The sequence below is a fragment of the Dipodomys spectabilis genome, unplaced genomic scaffold (genome assembly GCF_019054845.1).
Source record: "Dipodomys spectabilis isolate Male_0828 unplaced genomic scaffold, ASM1905484v1 ptg000095l, whole genome shotgun sequence".
Taxonomy (NCBI): domain Eukaryota; kingdom Metazoa; phylum Chordata; class Mammalia; order Rodentia; family Heteromyidae; genus Dipodomys; species Dipodomys spectabilis.
In genome coordinates, this window is record NW_024870772.1 from 42,907,878 (window position 1) to 42,924,677 (window position 16,800).

At 43.0% G+C, this 16,800-nt stretch overlaps 1 long non-coding RNA gene across 1 annotated transcript; it reads right to left on the reverse strand.

The window, feature by feature from the left end:
* Positions 1–653: 653 nt before the first annotated feature.
* LOC122112517 lies at positions 654–16,414 on the reverse strand. The gene is made up of 3 exons (XR_006148232.1): positions 16,333–16,414; positions 6,973–6,977; positions 654–664 (listed from the first exon to the last, which is right to left on the reverse strand). It is a non-coding gene; the product is annotated as an uncharacterized LOC122112517 (long non-coding RNA).
* Positions 16,415–16,800: the final 386 nt, after the last annotated feature.

Sequence of the window (16,800 nt, forward strand, 5' to 3'; positions counted from 1 at the left end):
AAATACCTCAGTGTTTGTCCTAAAATTCTGGCAGGGAGTCAGGAAGAGAATAAGAAAATTACTAGTACTGAGTATCGGGTTTCTTTCTGGAGTGAGGAAAGGTATCTAAAACTAATGTTTTATCTAATGTTAAATGGTAGCTTCCCAAGTCTGTAAATGCAAATAAAGTATATTGAATTGGATACCTCAAAAAGAGTGAATTGTAGGTTCTATGAACTGGATCTCAATAAATACGTTGAAAAACACGCAAGCCCTATTAAGCTGGGGCCCTCAGCTCCACCACTCAGCCACGCCCGACAAATGACAGGAGGCAGAGGTCCATAAACAGCAGTGAAGATGACCCGATTTGCTCCGCCTCCCTCCAATAGAGAGCGATCCGGGCCTGGAGGCCAAGCCTCCCAAGCAGCCGCCTCCTGTCCTGAGGCTTCCCAAGGCTGCTTAGAGGACAGCGGGCTCCACAGATGAACAGAGCTGCGGGGCAACCCGGCAGGCCTAAAGGTCTCCCAGGCTTTCAGGAGCTCTTTGAGAAGGACCCCACATCTTCCCCCAGGAAAGCGCTGGAGACAGAACTGAGTCTCCTTGAGAAAAGTTGGAGGAGACCGCCATCAAAAACCCTGAGTAAACCTTCCTTCAGGCCATGCCCCAGTGTAAGCTCCACCCCCAGCTCAAGTCCACTCCACCATAGGTCCTGCCCCCAAAGTAAATGAGGCTCGCCCCCAAAGTAAATGAGCCCCTAGCATAGGCTCAGGCCCTGCTTACAGTCTATATTAAGCATAGCCCAGCCCCACCATAGGCCCCACCCCCAGACATTGACACACACACCCTGGCATTGGCCCCATCCAAGATATTGGCCCTGCCCCAGGGTGAGCTGGGGGAGGCAACCTCCCAGAGTCCCTCCCAGAGCACGTTCACACAAATCCCACACAAAGCAGGGGCACAGGAGCGAGTTGGAAGTTAGACTATAAGTACCACAGTGTGAAACTGCCAAGATGAAGAAAAGGCCAGTCAAGCTCCCATTGAGATCATCCTTTTCAAAAGGAAGGAAAGAAAAGGCTATAATACATCACACTACACTGAGAAAGGAGAAGAAATAGAAAAGGGGGGCATCAGGGGATCCAAAGCTCATCAGCGACTTTTGAGTCCTGAGATCCCGGTAACAAATCTTTTTATTCAGTTGAGTCAGGGAAGTGACTACAGGTACCTGTAGAGATGAGGGTATCAATCTATCTTTGTTAGCATGAGACATAGTATGCATACAAATGTTAATTGATTCCAGTATCTTAGGAAGAAGGGAAGCAATAAACAGTCCAACATTAATATAGACTTTTATCTCGAAGGTCTTAAACTTTTGGTGCCCAAGCAGTTCACACTTAGGGTAGAAACTTGAGCCTAGACTGTTTGATCTTTCCAGAGACCCAGTTCTCAGTCTTCTGATTGCTGTTGCAATGGCTTACCAATCTCTTAACCCTTTTTATATCTCACAACTTGACTCCAGCATTCCCTACAGGTGTGTGTGTGTGTGTGTGTGTGTGTGTGTGTGTGTGTGTTTGGTTTTGGGTTTTGTTGTTGGTTTTTTTAATGTCAGTTAATAGCAAATCCTCTGATAGGATGACTATTAAGAAGCTGAAACATGTTTAGGGGAAAGACAAAAGCAGTGAGCATGCATGAATGGAGAGAGAAAGAGTGAGCAAATGCAGTCATTATATTCAATATATATTATGTAAAAGTTGAACTAATTACAAGGTAGAGATGGAAGGGAGAAGGAAGGAGAATAATGGAAAGGTTGACAATGATCAAGATGCGTTGTATTCAATACCTGACTTCAGGAATTGAAAGCACATATATGCATGACTATGTGTGTGTAAAAATATAGCATAATGCAATACACTAAACAACTGTTCCTGAGGCTTTATGTCCCATGGAACTTTTTCCTTGTGACCTTCAACAGTTTTCTCAAAGAATTGTATTGTCTGTACCATTGCTCCACTGACCTCTGTAAATACCACTTAAGATAAAACATCATTTACTATTTTTCTCTTTTAGGCTCTGTCTTTGATGGCTGTCTACCCAGTGGATTGTATCAAATAGAGAATTCAAGTGCTTTCAGGGAGGATTTGTTGGAACCTTTCTTAGTGTTTCGAAAATTGAAGGTGAGTGTGCTGAGTGCAGAAGCAGATTAGGTGTACTCAGTTGATTGGTTATTTTGTTGTTGGTCCTGTCAACTGATCCTTAACACTTGGGCCAGGTACCTGGCATGATCTTCTGTTCTAAATATCCTAAAAGGATTGTTGAAGGTGTGGGCTTCCTGTGATTTACAGTATCATCACTTGCCCTTAGAAATTAGAGATTCTATCAGAAGATGATCTCTAAGAGATCCAATAAGGGTTTCAAAGAACATTCAGCATCCTTACTGATGGTATGTCTGGAGTCAGAAATGAGCAAGTAGCTTCTGAAGGTAACTCACTGTTAGATTCTAACTGTTAGAATTAGGCAGGCAGGAGGTTAATGGCTTTCAAATGATTTTTGTGTAGAAATCAACCTTATGGAATCTGAAAACCTCTTCATCTTGCAGCTTATACATTTTAAAAATTGGGTTAAGGCTGGGCACTGGTGGCTCACACCTGTAATCCTAGCTACTTAGAAGTCTGAGAACTGAGGAATTTAATTCAAAGCCAGCCTGGGCAGTAAAGTTCCTGAGATTCTTATCTCCACCTTACCAGCAAAGTGCAGAAAGTAGAACTGTGGCTCAGGGTGGTAGAGTGCTAACTTTGAACACAAAAGCTCAGGGAGAGCAACCAAGCCCTAAATTGAAGCCCCAGTAGTGGAACAACACAACAACAACAACAACAAAAAAATCCCCCCATGCTAATGGGGAAGGGGAGCATCTTCATTTTGGTTTATAAAACAGAACATAAGAGCAGATACAAAGTTGTTTAATTCATGCCCCCAATAGAACATAAATATCTGTATATAACTAGTAACCCTGTCTTCCATAACCATGTGTTATGTTTTAAAACTTTACAAAATATGCATGCTTCCCTTATCCAAATCATCCTCATAGCCCTGTTGGGCAGCACTAACACTAGAAACAGCTCCACCTTCACTTTTAGTACTCTTGCTGTCATTTCCACAGTTACCTTTTCCTGGCCATGGTAGGACTTGGTACCGCCCCATTCATTTTCCAGGAATTAGCCAGGCATGGAAATGATCTGTATTGCCCTAGCATGAATCACCTTTGCCAAAAGGCCTGATACTGGTCTTGTTTTGACTATTTTACTTATGAGTACCTGGAAATAAATTCCTTCACCTTTTGGGTTTTTATAGCACTGTTGTCTGGATTTATATATACACGTTTCTACTCTGTGTATGGTTATCCCTAAGAAGGGGATTGTTACAGTCTTCAATTGCCCTTTTGTCTTCTAGAATAATAGCCCTATATTCTGGATTGAAACCTACTATGATTGAAACATTCGCCTCCAATAGCTCACTATTTTGGGCCTATGAACACAATGGGAAGTTGATGATGAGCCAGTTGGAAGCATACTGAAGTGTCCTAGTGAACCTGGATCCAAGCACAGGTATTTAAGAACTACTGTTTATTTCAATAAGCATTATTTTATAAGATCATACGCACATAGCTACTGAGCCCAGCTGATCCTCTCCTAAGAATATCCTTCTGTGGTCTCACTGTGTGAATGTTTGGAGTGCTATATAATTAATCATATCCAAGTGTAATTATTTGTTTTTTTTACTATCCATTAGGTTTACTTGTAGATTTATAGGCACATTTTCATTATTACAAAGGGGGAAAGTAGGTAGCCTGTGTTTCTTTGTGTCTGGATTACTTTGCTTAATATAATTTTTTTTTCCAAGTCTTTCCATTTCCTTCATGGGGCCATGATATTCTTTCTGATGGAAGCATAGAATTCCATTGTGCATATACACTACATTTTCTAGATCCATTCATCCACTGAGGAGCATATGGATCGATATTTCTTAACTATGGTAAATTATGCTGCAGTGAACAGGGTTGTGCTGGTGGCTTTAGTACAGCCTGCCTGGTTTGTAGTCATTTGGATAAGTGCCCAGGAGTGGGATTGGTGGGTCATAGGGAAGCACTATGGGTTTTTTTTGTTGTTGTTTTTTGTTTTGTTTTTGTTTTTTGTACTGTTTGCAATTCTTTTTTTATTCTTTTTTTGTTGTTTTGGGTTTTTGTTTTGTTGTTTTTTGGATTGTTTCCTTTTTGTCTCTGTTTTTGATCTCTGTACCCTTTGTCTTCTATATAAGTTTCTCTGATTTGAGGAGGGGAAGGGAAAACACTGAAACGGTGGGACAAAGGGTGAACTAATTCAGTACTGAGACTCATTAGACACTATGTAGTAAATGAATTATACAATTTGGGGAAGAAGGGTTGGGAGGAAGAAAATTGGGAGAAAATAAGGGAGGGATGATACTTCAAAAAAGAAATATACTCATTACCTGACTTATGTAACTGTAACCCCTCTGTACATTACCTTTACAGTAAAAAAAAAAAAAAATTAAAAAAATAAAGAACAACTTCATCTCTGGGTTTCACAGGGTTTCACAGAGTTCAATAACAATGTGGAATTAATTTGATGTCTTGTGAATTTGTCTGTGGCCTCCCTTCTTGTACCTTAAAACTTTATGATGAACCTCTATTTTACATAATTTGTAACCATGATTGTACTAAAAGAGAAAACTTGCTGCTTTTGTTGCCCTTGATGGACTCTGTCTGGTGGCCTTATCCACCTAAATTGAAAAGCCAAATACACATCTATTAGAGTGCAATTTCTTCATAAAGCTACATAATACACAAATGCAATTTGGATCATTCTGTAGTGAGAGAATCACCATTTGTTCAATGTTTCATTGCAAGAAGATTAATAGCATAAAACCCAGAGATGGTTATAAATGTTTGCTTCTAGATGTACGGTTCTTTTTTTTTAAGTCTCCTAAACCTATGCACTAAAGAGGCTTAAGTTTTTCTAATGAAACTTGAAAAATAAAAAATTCATCTCTATTTTTGAGAGAATATATTTACACATTTAGTATATCTTCTAGATTGTTGATGAAGTTTCAGAGTAAGCATACTGGATTTTTTCCCCCAGATGTTGTACTCTTCAAATAGTGCCAGTCAGCCAGGCACCGGTGGCTCATGCCTGTAACCTTAACTACTCAGGAGGCAGAGATCTGAGAATCACGGTTTGAAGTCAGTCCAGGCAGAAAAGTCCATGAGACTCTTATTTCCAATAAACTCTTCAGGAAAAAAAACAAAAACAAAACAAACAAACAAACAAAAAAAAAAAAACAGAAGTGGCTCTATGGCTCAAGTGGTAGAGCCATAGCCTTGAGCAAAAGCAGCTCAGGAACAGCATTCGGCCCGGTGTTCAAGCCCAAGACCTGGCCAAAAAAAAAAGTGCTATTCATTTTCTGAAGGGTTCTGAATGTAGTATGCAATCTTGATTGGATTACAGAAAGTGGCCTAGTTAAACTGGCCTTTGGAAAGCAGTGGGGGCACTCAGCAGCTTCCCTTACCAAAGAGCTCCCGTGCTGTGGGCTGTCAATTGAAGAAGAGTCTTGGAGGATGGATAGGCTGTGCTGTTGTGCTTTGAGGAAGACCTATGTGGCTGCTAACCAGCATCTTTTACCTAACTCCATATCTGTATCCTAGCTAGGGGTGGACTCCAGCATGTTTTTTAGAGCAAGAATGTTAATAACTTGAGAGAGTTTCATTGTGGAAATGTCATGTGTGTGAGCAATGTTCTTTGAGCAAGTTCACTGTCTTCTTTTTCATGCAATGTTGGTGGGATTCATTATGCTGTCTTCATAATCAGAGAGTATCTTTATCCTCTTCACCCTCAGTCTCTTCCCCTCCCCTGCCTTTTAGGGTTTTGCAAATAAGTAAGAACTTGGGTGTGTGTGTGTGTGTGTGTGTGTGTGTGTGTGTGTGTGTGTGTGTGTGTGGCTTATCTCATTCAATTTAATGATTTCTAGTTCCATTTGTCTCCAAATGGCTATATTTCACTTTTCTTTATGGCTGAGTAATATTCCAATGTGTGTGTCTTTTTGTACTTATTCATCAGTTGTTCAACACCTTAGCTCTTCTATACTAAGTTCTTGATAGTTCCAGAACTCATTCCCTATGTCCACCATTATAAATGTCTTTCCTGCTCTAAAACAAGTTAAACAGAATCCAGACCTGAAGCAGGGGCCATGAAAAATGTGTGGCAGGTGTGGGTTGAGAGACAGCCTTTCATGGTAACAGACCTCTGTATAATGAGGATTTAGGTACTAGCTTCACATAGTGACAGAGCTCTGGATAATGAAGGACATATTCATGATCTCTTATCATTGATGCTCAGGGCTCTGTCTATTATTTATTACTTATTACTCAAAACAGTTTTGTCCTTTGGTCTAATCCATCGTAGACTCAAAGAAAAAACTTTAAATTTTTTCTAAGGAATATATTGCTAAGACAAGAAGCAGCATATTTCTCATGACCTGTTCCTCTCTTACTTGACTTAATCTTAAAAAGACAGAAAGTGGGGCTGGGAAGGTGGCTCAGTGGTAGAATGTTTGCCTTGCATGCATAAGTGCCTGGGTTCTATTCCTCAGCACCACATAAGCAGAAAAAGCCAGAAGTGGCGCTGTGGCTCAGACAGTAGAGCACTAACCTTGGGCTGAAGAGCTGAGGGACAGTGCCCAGGCCCTGAGTACAGGCCCCACAATGGACAAGAAGAAAAAGAAGACAGGAAGTTACCTACAGATCTCTCTTTAGATTTAGATAGAGTGTCAAAGATCCTGTACATTGCCAAGCTCCTTAAAATAAAATTTTAATAAATGCCCCTTGCAGATCTATTACTTTTTCTAAGTGTGACCATTTTATTTTTACAGACATGAAGATAGGGACTATTCCTATATAAAGTTTCAATTCTCACCCTCCAGGGTTACTCAGCCTTCCAAATACTGTGGGTGGTATACATCTTTTCTGAACTATTTTGATATATACTCTCATTGACTTCCAGCTTTGTCACTGCTTTGGGGAGGAGGAGCTAGAGGAGGAGCCATAGACAATATTACTATTTGGTATTACTTTTGGTACTGGGGTTTGAACCCAGGGCCTACCACTTCCTGGGCTGGTGCTCTACCATCTGAACCATACTTCCATCCTTGCATTATTGCTGCTTATTTTTTAGATGGAGTCTCAAAACACTTTTCTACCCAAGCTGTCCTCAAACCTCAATCCTTCTGTTCTTAGTCTTAAGTAGCTAGCATTACAAACCTAGGCCATCACATTGCATCCAACAATTGAGAGGACTAATGATAAGCCTCAAATTTAGTCATGATACGAACAGAAAAGAAATATTTTAGTGCAGAATACTGAAACCAGACTTTTTATAGTTCCACTAATAAACTTTTATGGTACCCCCCCCATAACTTTGCCTTCCATTTGATTAACACTGTGTGTCTTGTGATTTTGACCTTCAAAAGGAAGGCCTTTAATAAGAACATTTGCAAACCCCAAGAATACTCAGTTCTGAAAGTGGACAGATCCATCTTAAGTTGTCCTTTGTGGTTTCTCTTTTATTTGCTGAGGAACATTCAGACAATTAGTCCACATATGAAGAATATGTTTTGTACTTTGCTAGGGAGGGAGGGAAGCCTGTGGGCCTGAGGAATGTCTCATCATGAGAAATACCCCTAAGGTATTTAGGTTTGCCTTAACTTCTGTCCCCCATCTTCTCACAGCCTAATCTGGCCTCACTGGGCCTCCTATCAATTTTTAGACTTACACTCAGGGCAATCAACATGTTCCATAGAAGGCACAGTTTCAAAACTGCAAAGCTGAGTGAAACCATAAACACACTTGTATAGGAAATGAACTAAGGAGGTGTATGTGTACCTTTACAGATAACTTGACTTTACAGATAATTTGTTAAACAATATTTAAGCTACTTTTTAATATTTGTCAATATAATATTTGTCAATATAAAGACTGAGATTCTCAGCAACTGTTCAGGAATCCCAACTACTTAGGAGTCAGACATCAGGAGAAACATGGTTCAAGGTTGCCTGTGTAAAAAGCAAGATCCTTATCTCAACCAAGAAACCAAGTATGGTCATGCATGTTTGAGCCCTCAGCTATGTGGGGTGCTGGAAGCTATAGTTAGGAGGATCAAGGTCTGAGGCTAGTCCCTCACAAAAATGACTCTACCTGAAAAATAACTAAAACTAAAAAGGTTAGGGGTTTGATGCATGGAAGAGTTACTGCCTAGCAAGTTTGAAGTCTTGACTTCAAATCCCAGTACTGCCCAAAACAAAAGAAAGAAAAACACCTCTGAGACTGCTTGCTAGGCAGACACTCTATCATTTGATCCACAACCCCCAGCTCTGATATTGCTTTATTATTGTGACCATATATGCTTGAATCTGTTGATTTTAATATTTTGTTTACGCCAAATAGTTTATAAATCAGAAAATATTTTATAAGACTTCAATGCCTAATATTATATATATATATATATGTATACCCACATTTATGGATTTGTGGGTTGGCTCTTGAATGGAATATTAGAAGAAATACACACTTGTAGAAAACTATAATGAGGAAGTGGTAAGTTAGTATTTCTCGAACTGTCACAGAATAGGCACTCAACAAACATTTATTGACTTGTGGGTGACTGCTAGACACTGGCTAGATCCTAAAGATAAGCTGTATAAGGAGTACCTCTCATCTCAAGATGCTCACAGATCACTAGAAGACACAAGTGTAGCCTTGAGTGATGAAATGATTCCCCTTGAGAGTCTCCTTGCTGAGTCCTCCTATCATCCCTAGGCTGAACTGGTTACACAGTTACTAGGCAGTCACTGTGTCTAGTCATGTCTTCTGGGAGTCTCTTATAAACCACTGGGGAGGGCCTTCTTTCTTCTTATGCATCTCTTCATTTCTCATCCTCTCCTTCCCAGGATCCATGTCTTCTCACTTTTTTCTAGATTCTTCTTTTGGGAGATTCCTGAGAAAGGATACATAGTGATGGGATGTCTCTTAGGCCATCACCTCTCATGGAAGTTTTCGTCTTCCTCATACTTATTGCTGTAATGGCAGCCCAGGGCTTTCACCTTGAAGTTGGTGGTGTCTTCTAAGAAGTTGTAGTTGTCTATATTTTAGTTGATCAATCTGAGGTGTTCTGGAAAATGTCTTTGCTGCTCAAACGTGTGTTTCTGAAAATGTTAAGATTTATCTTTTATGTGTTAGAAGAAAAGTCGCCATGACTTGTATGAATCAAGAAGACATGAGTACTGGTGATGGGGAGGGGAGAGAAATCACTACTGCTTGGTTTTCTCTAACAAACCTTTTCAGTCATCAATAGGTGTCCCAGGGCTTCTGCATTCTAGGCAAGAGCTATGGCACTGACCTGAACCTTGGCAGCATTAGACTTATTAACTGCATAGCTAATGTGTCTCCATGAAGGATAATTGGCTCACTTTCTTCAGTAGAATAATGGATTGATGTACCTGAAAACCCTTTACAGGTTCATCATGTGCTTGTAAGACTTTCATAAAACTTTCAATATAATTTTACTATTTAGATAATAATATTACGTGCTGTGACTGCTGGTTTAGTTGGAAATCAAGTACTTTTTCAGTTAGGCAGATAAAGAAAAAGGTTTGATTAAAAATGGAACAGGCGAGCTGGGCTGGTGGCTCATGCCTGTAATCCTAGCTACTCAACAGGCTGAGATCTGAGGATCACAATTCAAAGCTATCCCAGGCAGGAAAGTCTGAGAGACTCTCATCTCTAATAAACTACTCAGAAAAAGCCAGATGTGGTACTATGGCTCAAGTGGCAGAGTGCAGTACCAGTCTTGAGCACAGAGACTCAGGGACAGCACCCAGGCCCTAAGTTCAAGCAAGACAAACCAAAAAGAAAAAAGAAAAAGAAAAAAAAAAGGAACAGGAATTTGGACCCTAATGATTGCAACTCACAGATCACCTAGTTTAGGTGTTTATCTGCAGGGTCACTATAGGCATTCTGTAAGAACCCAGTTTTCCATTTCTTGTCAACCTCCCTCCCCCACCAGTCCCAAAGCTCTAGCCTCCAGCTGTGTTGGCAGAATGTTATCTGCCAGGTCCTGACCAGAGCTGAAGAATATTCCCACTCCAATGATCTCTGAGCTTCTGTAAATCACCTTGCTTGCTTGCTAAACTGTCACCTGCATGTGGTTCTGGCCAGTTTTGCCCCATGGAAGGGCACAGCTGCTCTTAGTTCTGAGGTAGTCTCCGGCTGGCTAATAATAAGACTCATTTGTTTAAAAAAAAAAAAAAAGACTCATTTGTCAGCTTTGATGGTGCCTCCATGGATTTCAAAACTCTAAGGATATTTCAATTTCAGGTACAATCATGTTCCATTATAACAGATGTCCTGAGCATTACCAGAGGTTTAATATCCATATCTCATGCCATTTGAACCACCTAAAAATTCCAACGGCAACAGAAATCTCACAGGGGTGGGAGAGGGTGTCACTTGGTAGACAGCTCTTGGTCAAGGGCAGCTGATCAATCCACTCACCCCCCATTGGTGGGGGTATCTTTTCATCTCCCCTCAAATGCAAAAGGTCAGTCAGCTGGCCTCTAATGCCCCAGCAAGGAAGAAATCACTATCTCCTAAAGCTACATCAGAATTGTTCTCATTATTAAATATTTTTTGTGGAACAGCCCTCCCCCCCCCTTAATCCCCTCTTTCCATCCTTGGTCCTTCAACTAGAACACAGAGCTCTTTGTGTATCATCCTCTATCACTTGAATGTCCTCCAGTATTTGAAACCGGCCACTGTTTCCACTGTCCCATGACAACCTCTCACCTCTCTTGAAAGCTGGCTGTGCAATGTGCACAGGTTTGCATATTATAGTATTGTATTGTCCAGAAATCAATAGACAGTAGGACCCCAAAACCACTGATGAGCTGTTGTTAAAACAAAATTTTGAGTGAGAGAACAAACAGCTGATGTGTCAGGACTGTACCCGAGGTTGGGATCTCAGGGCACTGCCTTGAGTGCCAATCCGTATCAGCTTTTAAGCATTTTTGGCCGGAAGGGGGAGAGGGAGAGGACTCAAGCCTGCTCCGTTGGGCTCTTTGTCCATTTTGGCCAATGGTCTGCAGGGTCTTTTGTTGATGGGAAGCTTAGGGAATAGAACAAAAGATGGGAGTGACTTGTTCAGTTAGTAGCAGAAGCAGAGTTATAGTTTGATTTTACAATTACAAAAACAAAGTTACAAAATCATCTATTATTAATAAACAGAGACTTTTAAGTTTTATATGGCCTAAGTACCTAAATCAAATATTATATTTTATCTTTAATTTCCATACCACAATAGTAATGCACTTGGCATGCTACAAAGTAGAGGTATGTCCACTGTACAGATTGGGAGATAGAATAACAGTTTAAAATGACTTCTCAAGGTGGCACTATGATACAAACCTACTTCCTGCTCCAACGTCAGGGTCTTTTTTTTTTTTCTACAATATTCCATAACTTTTGTCCTGTCTTTCCCTCTCTTGATGTCTTACTATCTACTCTGCTTATTTCCTATGGTAGGGCATCAATGCTCACAAGTTCTCATCTTCCCTGTAGTTACATCCATCACCAAATGGCTTTGCAAGTCCCTCTCATCAACAGGTGGCTTGTGCCACTCCATTCTTGATGTCAGGTTCAGCAGAATAAGGTAAAAATGTCCTTGGTCCATCTCTGACCTCAGGCCTCAGGAAACCTGCATATTTCCCCTTGGACCCTCAGCATAGGTTAGGCGACCTTTACACATGTGAGAGAGGAAAAAAAAAGTTAATTGCTTCTAAATTATTGAGAACTTAGGTGACATTGCTAAGCCATGGATTTCTCCAGCATTCAAAAAAGCAGAGCCCACCCCCACCCCCACCCCCAGCCCCCCCCCCACCCCCAGTCTCCTGTGTTCCATTGATTTCATTACTTCAAAGCCTGTGGGGCCTCTGTGTCCTCATTTGACGTGAACTCCCCCAATCAAAGGAAGCCATCTTCCTAACCAACACCCGCCGGAAGCCCCTCCACTCCCGGGGGCCACGCCCTTCTCTATCCCAACAGCTTCCGCGAGAGACATCCATCCGGGGCTCTGAGATTCCTGCGTCCTCAGCTCGCAGGCTGGTTCCCTCAGGTTTGTCTGTCTTGACCTGGGCCTTGTACTCCAAGCCTCTGCCCGCACCTCTGTGGGTCCCTTTGTCCTCTCTGTCTCTCTGGCCCCGTATCCTTCTCTTCTCCCTGACCCACCCCGTGGGGTCCTTCCTCCTCCGCCTCGAGCTTTGCTTCGCTCAGGGCCCTCGTGTCTTCCTGTGACCTCAAGGCCTGCCAAAGTGGCCACGTGCGCATGCGCCCATTTCAGGTACGCATGATTTTTAGGTAGGTAAAGGCCTTTGTGGAGGTGGAATGCCTGAACCCGTGCGTCCACTGGCAGAGTTAGGGTGTGTGTGTGTGTGTGTTCATCCTGTTGTTGTTTGTGTGTGTGTGTGTGTGTTCATCCTGTTGTTGTGTGTGTGTGTGTGTGTTCATCCTGTTGTTGGAGACCAAATCCAGGGCCTGGAACATGCCAGACTAGCTCACTACTAGTCGGCCAGTTTTGAGATTCTGGCTTGAGATCACATTTAACCCTAGTTAGATTTAGCCCAGACTGTGGCCTGTCTCAGGACTTTATTTTACCCGCTAGTGATGTCTGTCTCAATCATCAGCTCAGTGCATTACTTCTGTCCCATCCAAGTAAGGAACCCCATTAAAGAAAGGCCCGCACTAAGGAACATTATTAGCCATCAGAGGGCAGCATTGATGCAGGAATTGGTGCAGAGGTGTTTCAAATGAGAACTAAATCCATTTTGGGTTCCATGGATTGGGACACAGAAATGGGGAGGGAAGGAAGGGCGGATGGGAGGGCAAAGAGGTGGTATTCATTTGGGAGCTGGAGATGGGTGGTGGGAGCATCGACAGGCAGAGAGAGGGAAAAGCAGGTTGTCTGGAAGGGTGATACCACGGGGGTCTTGGGGGCTAGCCTCCAGCACCACTGTGGACAGTCCTTCAGCATAGTGAGTGGAGGGAGCAAAGGGAAATTGATTGGCTAGTGGTTGGCACAAAGTAAGAAACGAGGAGGGTGATGAGACGGTTGGAGCAGCCCACAGAGGATGAGAAGCCAGGAGAAGAAAGGACTGGGACAAGAGGCTAATGTGAGCCTTACCATCCCATAGGGGCTTAGATGGGATAAAAAATGTGTGTGGGTGGTGGAGGCTGGGGGTGGGGGGAGCCATTGCCGCCAGGTACATTCTCTCTCTCCCCCTATCCTTCTCTCCCCGATTCCTCTCTTCCTCTCCCTCCTGGTTACCAGGAAGGGACCAGCTTTCCTCTGAAAAGTCCTTTTTCTGTGATGTTTCAGTCTTGCCACCAGCCTAAGGGCAATGGAGTCAGTTGACCCTGGACTGAGACTATTGAAACTGTGAGCCACAATAACTTTTATCCTCTTTTAATTGTGTTGCTCAGGTATTTTGTCACAGTAATAATTTTTTAAAAACTGAGTAACACCAACATCAAGGGGAATCTGTTTTGGGGTGAGTCCATTTGGTAGGAATTGTGATGAGTTTGGGATTATGGTGCATATAATAATGTTGGAAATTGAGCGAGTGGTTAAAACACATATGAGGTACATGAAGAACTACCTGAAAACAGAAAGAGAAGCCAAGAAGAAGAGGACTGGGGGTTTACCAGTTTGAAGTAAGAGAGTAGAGAAGCAATTGAATAACCTGGAGGCAAGACACTCTCTACAGTGCTGCCAGGATGGCACGGGGGTAACAGTAAACTTCAGAAAGATGAGTGAAGGGAAAGGCTTGCATAGAGGGAAATAATCATGGATGGGCACAATTTTTATTATAATACTTAGAGAGGATTCATTTTGTAAAAATGATACACTAGGAGCCAGTGGGGATTGGTATAGTACAATGATACAATAGAATACTGTGCTACCGGGGCTGGGAAGGTGGCTCAGTGGTAGAGCGCTTGCCTTGCATGCCTGAAGCCCTGGGTTCAATTCCTCAGTACCACATAAGCAAAAAGAAAAAGGCCGGAAGTGGCGCTATGGCTCAAGTGGTAGAGTGCTAGCCTTGAGCTGAATTGCTGAGGGACAGCGCCCAGGCCCAGAGTTCAGGCCCCACGACCGGACCCAAAAAAAAAAAAAGATTTCCCCCAAAGAGTGTACAACAGGATACACACACACACACACACACACACACACCCTAACTCTGCCAGTGGATTTGGTCTCCAACAACAGGATGAACACACACACACACACACACACACCTTAACTCTGGTCTCCAACAACAGGATGAACACACACAAACACACACACATAAGTGTAAGTTTGTGTATATGTATATATGAAATTAATTTGAAATGTGTTTCTATCCCTTGCAATTTGAAATGGTCTTGATTTATCTTCCACACTTATGATTTCGTATATGGAGCTGAGTGAAGTGATTGCTTTAAAGTGAGTTAGAGTACATGCATAAGTTGCAAAAAATGGAGAGGAAAGAAAGACTGTGGCTAGGAAAGGGTACCACAGGTGCGATCTAGAGCAGGACAGGTGGTGGAGGAAGGCTAGCTAAAGATGGGGAGCTGCAAAAAGCTGAACAATACGTTTTTCAGGACAGAGATGAAGGGAAAGTGTTCAAGGCAAATAAATGAGCTAATCTTGGAAATGTTGGGACTTCTCTTCTCTGAGCCTGGAGGAGAAGAGAGACAGACTTATGGCATGTGTCAGAGAGGGAAGAGGAGGGTAGCCATGTACATGGCTTTGACCTCCACAGTCCTTTGTGGAACCCAGACATACTATCTCTTAAGAAGGTGGCTGAGGGTCATGTAGGAGCATGACCAGGAGAATAGGCAAACAAATAAGACAACCATGAACTGGTGGCTCATCCCAGTAATCCTAGCTACTCAAAAGGCTGAGAGCTAAGGATCAGAGTTCAGAGCTAGCTCATGTAGTAAAGTCTGAGACTTTTTTTAAACCTCCAATTAACCAGCAAAAAGCCAAGAAGTGGAGCTGTAGCTCAAGTGGTAGAGGGCTAGCCTTGAACAAAAAAGCTAAGGGACAGCACCTAGGCTGAGATCATGCCTCAGTGCAGGCACACACACACAAAAAAAAAACAAAAAATCCTACCTCCAAAGATTGTCTCATCAAAACTGTTCCTGTTACGGTCCTCCCCCACCCCTCCAACTTCCCAATACCCCCTGTGGTCCCTTCTTGTGGCTCCTTAGTCATTTCTCAGAACCACCAGCCTTCCTTTCTTTCCTTTTTTTTTTTTTTTGTCAGTCGTGGGGCCTGAACTCTGGGCCTGGACGCTGTCCCTCAGCTCTTCAGCTGTAGACTATCACTCTACCCTTGAGCCTCAGCCCCACTTCCAGCTTTTTCTGCTTATGTGGTGCTAAGGAATCGAACTGAGGGCCTCATGCATGCAAGGCAAGCACTCTACCACTGAGCCACCTTCCCAGCCTCCCACCAGCCTTTCTTCTTGATGTGGGCCATTTCTCTGAGCTATATTTTGAACACCTTAAGCAGGAGGTATCAAATATGGAGTGGGCCAAGGTGTCCTCATCTGTACCCAGCAGGCGGCAGCAGAGATGCAGTTCTTCATCTGTGCACTTGAGGACAGGGCAGTGAATGTCCCAGAGTGCTGGGACACTGTTCCCTTTAGCCCACAGAGGCCTGAATCTGGCCTGGAAGTTTAGGAAGAGACAAGACACTGACTATAAGGCAGGGGTCTCATCCCACTGGTTGGCCTGGTTGGTGCAGCTTTTAGACTCCCACAGGCAGCTGCTAATGCTCACAGGTCTGATCTCCTCTAGCAGGTCTCCTGTGACTGCTTCATTTTATGGTAAATTGGTGGACTTGCTTCCTGGGCCTGATTCTTCCCCAAGGAAGAACCCCTTTCTCAGGACCTTGCCAGGAGGAAATGGACAGAGCCAAGGCAGGAGGAGCTGGATCTGTGGGGACAGAGCCTGGATGTGCTGGGCCTATTCCCAGCTGCTCCTTTAGTGGAGGTACAAGGGGTCCTTCCAGACTCCCCTTCCTTGTGCTGTCTTGTTCCTTTCTGTGCCAGCTTCCTGGCACTTGGTCACATGCTATGCATGGATTCAGATGAGCCCAGCAAGCTGACAGCTGAGTAAAGCTGCTGTGCTTGGGTACAGTCTCTGGTCAAGGTGAAAGACACAGTTCATGCTGGCAGATGTCACAGACTGGCTGTGGGCACACAGGCTCTCATTCATCCCACAGGTCATGGCCATGTGAATGTCATACTCTGCACCTGGAGAAAGGAGAGGCTTTCTTCTTCCCCTACCCTGAGTCCCAGGATTATAGAAGCATCACATGGTCCAGTTGTCCCTGTCCTGCTAGTGAGGAGGCTCTGTCCTGATGTCATCTACCTTGTTCTGAGGGAACTTTTTATGTCTTGAGAAGAGTGTTTCTGTGTAGTCCCAGGTGTCTCAGCCTCTTAAGTGATCTTCTCCCTTAGCCTCCTGAGTAGCTGGGATTAGAGGTGTACCACTGTGCCGGCTTTAATGACATTGTTTATGTTCTTGGTTTTAGTGCTCATGCTGGAGCTTGAACTCAAGTCTTCACACTCTTGCTTAGCGTCTTTGCTCAAGGCTGGCACTCTACCATTTGAGCCACATTTCTACTTCCAATTATTTGTTGGTCAGTTGGAGACTAGAGGCTCATT